Source organism: Miniopterus schreibersii (genome assembly GCF_964146895.1).
Source record: "Miniopterus schreibersii genome assembly, chromosome: 18".
Taxonomy (NCBI): domain Eukaryota; kingdom Metazoa; phylum Chordata; class Mammalia; order Chiroptera; family Miniopteridae; genus Miniopterus; species Miniopterus schreibersii.
The window spans coordinates 15,143,438-15,150,271 of record NC_138121.1 but is presented as its reverse complement, the minus strand read 5'-3'; the positions used below and the strand labels follow the sequence as shown (position 1 = coordinate 15,150,271).

General features: G+C 45.7%; 1 long non-coding RNA gene across 1 annotated transcript in view; it reads right to left on the bottom strand.

Annotated features, from left to right (window-relative positions):
- Positions 1 to 199: 199 nt before the first annotated feature.
- LOC308547606 overlaps positions 200 to 6,834 on the bottom strand; it is a 62,727-nt gene continuing 56,092 nt past the window's right edge. The window contains exons 4-5 of the long non-coding RNA XR_013997523.1: positions 5,370 to 5,487; positions 200 to 2,516 (exon numbers count right to left, since the gene is read on the bottom strand). This is a non-coding gene — a long non-coding RNA (uncharacterized lncRNA). The remainder of the gene's footprint in view (positions 2,517 to 5,369; positions 5,488 to 6,834) is intronic.

Below are 6,834 nucleotides of genomic sequence, written 5' to 3'. Positions count from 1 at the left end.
CGAGCACTTCTTCCAGTAATAGTCACTGAGCACCTCCTCTTGTGCCAGGGGCATGTTGCTAGGGGCAGGAAAGGGCAGTTTATCGTACAGAAAAGAGCCTGCTTTGGGGGAGCTGCTTGCACTTCTGTGGACGAGAGCGACAATAAAAACGTAAACAGATCGGCAAAATAATTTGAGAGAGAAACACTGATTTGTTGTTCCACTTATTTATGTATGCATTCATTGATTGATTCTTGTGTGTGCCCTGACCGGGGATCAAACCCCAAACGTTGGCATATCAGGATGCTGCTCTAACCAACTGAACTACTGGGCGAGTTCCTCAACAAAATAATTTAAGGTACTGACTTAAGCTACAGGAATAAGACAGTGAAGGGGGTGGGCCAACATTGCAGCTTCATCAAAAAACGCTATTTTCTTTGCCTTTTCTATGCCATCTTACCGAAGGTTTGGGCACTGACTCACCAGACCACACCCACGAGGACTAAAACACTTGATGAGATACTTAATGATATTGCAGGAGAGGGGAAAAAAGAACCTTCAAATAAATCCATGGCAAACAGAGCTACTACCATGTTATTTCATTCCTTGGTATTCCATTGCTCAGGATTTTGTGCTTGGGACAAGCTATAAACAATGGAAATTTTCAACACCAAGATAGGTGAAAGCCAGGTACAACTATCTGATTTATATAATTATGTTTCCTATGTACACCAAAACGTGGCAGGTTCCATTCCTGTTCAGGGCACATACCCAGCTTTCGAGTTTGATATCCAGTCCAGGCCCCTGTAGGAGGCAACCCTTCGACATTTCTCTCTTGATGTTTCTCATGTCAATGTTTCTATCTCTCTCTCCCTCTCTCTCAAAAAAAAAAAAAAAAAAAAGACGGATATTTTAAAAATTAATGCTTTCTACTGCTGCTGCATAAATATAATGCTCTGGAACAAGCAGAAGGTGTAATTCAGAAATATGAATGAGTGGTTTAAGGAGGCCTCTCTGAGGCAGTGACTTAATAGCTGAGACTTAGAGAGGCAACTGCAGGAACATGAGAAAAGAATTCCAGGTTGAAGGCACTGAGGGTGCAGAAGCCCATAGTTGGTAATAAGCTTAACGTGTTTTAGAAACAGATGTCTAATGTAGCTGTAGCAGAGTGAGGGACAGGAGAGTGAGTGGAATAGAGGCAGGACAGGTAAGCTGGGGTGGTTTGATGGAGCAAGATTTTGGAGGCTGTGATAAGGTGTGTGGACTTTGAGTGTGATGGGAGCCACTGGATTAGCGGCAGCAATGGAGTCACTTAATACTATGAGGGGAGAAAGTTTTCCTGTTGTGCCAGAATTGGTAACCAAGACTCAGAGCTGAGATCAAATTATTCTGAATTATAAAGAGAGGCAAAACATTTGGGGCTAGATACTCTCACATCTTACAAACAGAGGCCAGGTGCTGAATTTGCGCTGCTACTATTATTAATCATTGCCTCAACACCCCTTTTCCCCAGTAAAGAGATAAGGATGGGAAAGAAAAGAAATTCCTAAGAACAGCAAGGCCTCCACCTAGTGGGGAATGTGTTCTACTGCCCACCCCCTCGATGAAGGTAAGAAAGAAAACCACTCAAACATTGACAGCATTCAGGGAAGGGGAAGGTTTATAAACTTCCCAATGCTTCCCCAAGCAAGGGTAAGGGGAATTAGAAAACAGGCTGAGTGTAAGGAGAGCAGCATGAGTTTTTATTGTTTGTGTAATAAGTGATGAACTGGAAAATAATTGGGATTTAACCCCATTTAACTGGGGGACGTTAAAAGCAGAGCCATATCTCCCAAGTCAAGTATCTGTGGGTTTCCTTTATGGAACTCACAAATGCACTTCTGTTTTTGCTAATGTGGCAAACAACTTTAATGGTAGATGAAGTTATTTTTAAAATGCATTTGGTGAGCTGGAAAATTCATAAGGAATGCACAGAGGTAAAAAAATGAAGCAAAAGTGATAACTTAGAGCAGTAGGTGGAACACTGAGAGTTAGTTTCACCTGGAAGTCATTTACCAAAGAGCTTTGGTTTTTTCGTGTTTGTTTTTTTAAAATATGTCTTTATTGGTTTTAGAGAAAAGAAGGGAGAAATACTCATCAGGTGAAAGCTGGGGTTTAAAACAACTTAAATTCAAAAATGGTAATTTAAATAATGGAACACAGCCCTGACCGGTGTAGCTCGTTGGTTGGTGCGTCATCCCCCAAACCGAAAGGTTGTGGGTTTGATTCCTGGGCAGGGCACATACCCAGGTTGCAGATTCCATCCCTGATCATGGTGTGTACGGGAGGCAACCGATTGATGTTTCTCCCTCTCCCTCCCTCTCTCTATCTCAAAAAGCAAACAAAAATAAACAAAACAACACATTGTAAAATTGGTCTCTGGTCATTTGCTTGTTTTTCCGCCCCTTTCTGTTCCATGTTCTCTTCTGCTCTATTTCCAGGACTGCTGTTGTGTGGTCTCCAGCAAGTGTATTTTCTTCTTTGGGTTTCTGTTTCATCTGTAAAATGAAGAATCTAGTTTGGCTGATCCAAAACTTCATTTCATTTTCCCCCCTACAACTTCTATGCCTGGTTTAACCAGCGAAAGTGTGACCTGAGCAAAAGTGAGAAAACATTGAAGTCAGCTGGGTCCTTTGTCCCTGCCTGGGCCTTTGCTGGAACTGATAGCCACCAACCTGCCAGCACCTGGGATGCCACGCTTGGGGCATTCTTAGAACTTACCTGCCTTGTTCTAAGGATTGGGCAGCTCCAGGTTCCTTGGTTACCATGGCAACCCGCCAGCTGACTTATCTTTGTTGCTCCCTAGTGGACATCCAAGACACCTGCAGCTCCATCATTTCCCTTCAGGGGAGTGTTCCTCTGGGCTGCTCTGTCCAAAGCGGTGGTGGCTTGTGAACTTGCCCCTCTACTGCTAGACCCTGTCCTAAGCCTTGGCTTCAGCAGGTCCGGTCCCTGCCACACCTCTTCAACATTCTGGCTTCTCTGCCCTGGGGCCAGGCTTCTCTGCCCTGGGGCCAGGCTTCTCTGGCTTTGTCGCCTAGACACAATAACCCTAACCACCCACCCCTTCCAACCAGGCTCCTGGGGATATATGAAGGGCTCTTACCCAGGGTACTTCCAGAGTTCCTTTAAAGACTACAAAATTCCAATGTGATATAAATTAAAACACCCTCCCCTTGGCCAGATCCCCTATAGCAGCCCTAGATTCTGACCTCAGTTTCTGGAGCCACTTCTCCACATGGACCTTGTCCAGCCTTAGAATGGGATCCCATAGACACGACAGCCGGCCATAATCCAGGAGGCATGAGTGTGGTGGTGGTGGGGCATCACCAGAGCCAGACATGACAGCCTCGGGTGGGAGATGGGCAAGCATATAGACAAGCTAACCCTTGGGGGTAGAGATGGGCAGTGAACAGGTTGGAGGCACAGGATATTCTAGGAGCATGCAGATGGAAGAGGGACTCACTACAGCCTGAGCCAGAAAGAATGGTCCCTTGGGAAAGTGATGCTGAATTGAGGCTCCAAGGATGGATAAGCATCTGGGCTGGAGTAGAGATCTCAGTGATGGTAAGCTTTAGGTGGGCTAACAGGTTTTCTCTTCAGCAGTCCACTGATCCTGCATCTCTTTCTTTCCCTTTCCCTCTTCTCAGCCTATCCCCCTTTCAGGGGCAATCTCCTCTAGCCTCATGCTTGTAACCAGTTTTGCTACATGTGATCCATTGTACCATGTCACATGCAGTCCCTTCTACCTGGACTGCTTTTGACTTACTTGCCTACTTAGTGAACTCATTCATCTTTCAAAACTCAGCTTGATGTTCTCTCCTTTCTGGTGACTTCTCAGAACCACCCTTTCAACCGTGCATTTTCATTGCACAAACTTCTATTGTGCACCAAGTGTTAGGTCCAGAATATGGCCCTACATTGTAACTTTCTATCCACTTGACTGTCTCCCCAAGTGACCAGGATCTCCTGGGGGTAGGGGCAAGCAGGGCTGTGTCATTTGTTTTCTTAATCCTCAGGCTTTAACATTCACTCCCTGAATGAATGGCTGGCTGGATTAATGAATATAAGTACAGCTACTCATTGTAAAAGAACAAACAAGAAACACCCAAGTTAACAGGGCTGGCACTTTCTGATTCCCATTTCTGTCCCCTAACACTGTCCCAAAAGAATTGGACCATATGTTATTAAATTAAAGCAAATTAAAATTTGCTTGAAATAACCACAGACTCCCCCACTTCCCTGAGCCTTCGATGACCAGATTACATCTCCTCCAGGCACAGAAGTTTGACATTTCATTGAAAAGCCATTTTCTTCTCATTTCCTTATGTTGCTAAAATATTCTATTTCTCTTCACTTTCCCTTTGTGTTCCCATTACTCATGTTTAGTTAAATTTATCTGCTGCCATTTAATCATCTGAGATAGGCCTTGCCGGTATGGACGTTCGTAGGGTACTGCCTGGCCTTCCAGATCATCTGTCTCCTCGGCCACTCTGAGAACAGGACCCAGACCCCTCCCCCAGGGCTTCTGGCCTGACCCTTGGGCCCTAGGTTTTTCCCCAGTGCAACTCTGACTCAGGTCCTCCCTCCCCTACATCCACTGTCTTCCTCTCTTCAGTCTTCTCCTCTTCTATTTCCTGGGGCATGGTTTTTATTCTGCCTCCAGGCCTGGCACTACCTAAAACCCCTTTGGTCACAGTGAGCAAGGGGCATTATGATTCTCTCAGTGGGTGCCATGAGTAAGTTTTTAACAGGACAAAATATACAGCAGCCAATGTGGGGGTTGTTGGGTGCTTGCTTGGGACACTGCCACATCCATCATATTTCTGTAGCAGGCTGGGACACCTTTCCCTCTCTCTCTCACCTGCCCACCTATAATAACATAGGAGTGGAAACAGTTCTCCCTGGAGAGAGTTGGCAAAGACAAAAAAGGCACATTTTGGCTTGGAGTAGAATCCCAGTTTGGCTCTCAATAACTGTGTCACTTAGGGATTGCCTTGGGAGTTAGGGCTTGGAAATTGTCAGAACAGGGGCAGTGGGAGGCAGGATCAGAAGCCCAGGATGGCTTCCATGTATTGGGCATGTGCAGCATGCTGGACTCGTGGGCACCTTTGGAGACTTGGGGCTGTGACGCTCCTGTCCCCGGGGTGATAGTGAAGGATGCTTGCTCGTCACTCAGGCTTGGGGAAAAGAGCTTCTGTAAGACACTCAAAAAGCTCAATACATGTCCTCTGGAGCTTCAGGGATGCAGTGAACTGGGATGACTCATGCCAGAGAAATCTCGATGGCAGGACACAGGAGAGTAGATGGCTTCGACAGGCAGCTAGGAAAATAGCTGTGTTGGGACCTACCTGCACATCCAGAGGTCATGAGGGCAAAGGATGAGTGAATATTTTCAGTGGATGAGGGGTGGCCTCTGACATGAGAGAGCCAGAGTGAGGTTGTCTTGCAGCCTGATCAAGAAGTCTCCTGGAGGAAGAAAGCTGAAAGTCAGTGCCAGGCCAAAGGGTAAAGAAGGGGTCATATGGGAATGTAGCTTAAATTTCACCCAGGGGCAAGAAAAAAATTAGCTCCATAGTATACATTTAAAGGACAAAGGGAGACAGACAAATTGTTTTATGGTTCTACTCTATGAGTCATGTTTGTAGGGCTACACATAAATTCTCTTATTTTTTTCTTTAATGAAATGTACTTCTTTCTTGTGTCAATTCAAAACATATTCATATTTCTAGAGCAAGATCATATCTCCAGCCTACACTCATCTACATTTTCTATGATCTCTAGTTGTATCTAGGTCAAAAAGATTTATTATCCTTATTATTTCCAAAGTAGTTTATGGTCTTCAACTCTGATGTCACTTAATTTTCACAACAACCCTGGAAGGGAATGGCTCTTGTCATCCCTGTTCCACTTTTGAAGATCAGGAATTAAGAAAGGGGCTTGAGGGTACATAGGAGTAAATGGCAGAGTCAGGTTTAATGGGAAAAGTCAACCTGGGGCTAAGAGGGGGGTGAGGGCAATGGTGGTGCCATTAGTGGGGGAAATGAGGGGCTTCAGCAGCCTTCCTCCAAATCTCCACCCCATCCCCATTCTTAAGTATTGGCAGTTGTTGTTTAGACAGGTTCCCAATGGGGCCTCCTGACAAACCCCTACAGGATAGTGGCCCTGAAGCCACCTACGACTTTGACAAGGGTGCATGAGGCACTCCATTCCCAGGAGACCTTCACAAAGGGGCTAGCAGGGAGCCTCCTTGGATTATACTGGCTCTCGAACTACTAGGTCCAGTGTCATGACCACATGAACCCAGAGCCATGTTTGCGTGAGTTCAAGTTTTGCAGGGGGCAGGAACCAAGTGCCCATCTGCAAAGAGGAAGATTACCCAGAGCCAGGAGACTGGTGAGGAGGCCCAGGCCCAGTACCAGGAAGAGGCTGCCTGAGTCTAGACAGTTACCAGAAGGCCTGGAAGGTGCTCATATTTAGCTCTATCCTAGGATATCCCAGGTCCCTGCAGGGACATGTGCCCTCTTGTAACCTTGGCTGTTGATGGTTCTAGTCTCACATCAGCACATCTCTAAGAAAGGAACTAAATTAACTGGATTTCATAAAAAATTTTACAATTCCCTGCATGCACTGGCCCACAGCAGAGTCTTCCTTTCTTAATACCACTTACTTATAGGTACTATACTCCCAAGAAGGCCATGGGCCCATGTCCTCCCAACTTCCTGCCATTTTGTTTCCTCAGAACAGATGCAGAAAATGGGCAGGCTGGCCTCAAAGCAATTCCTCGTGTAGACATATGGCTGTTGCTTTCAATAA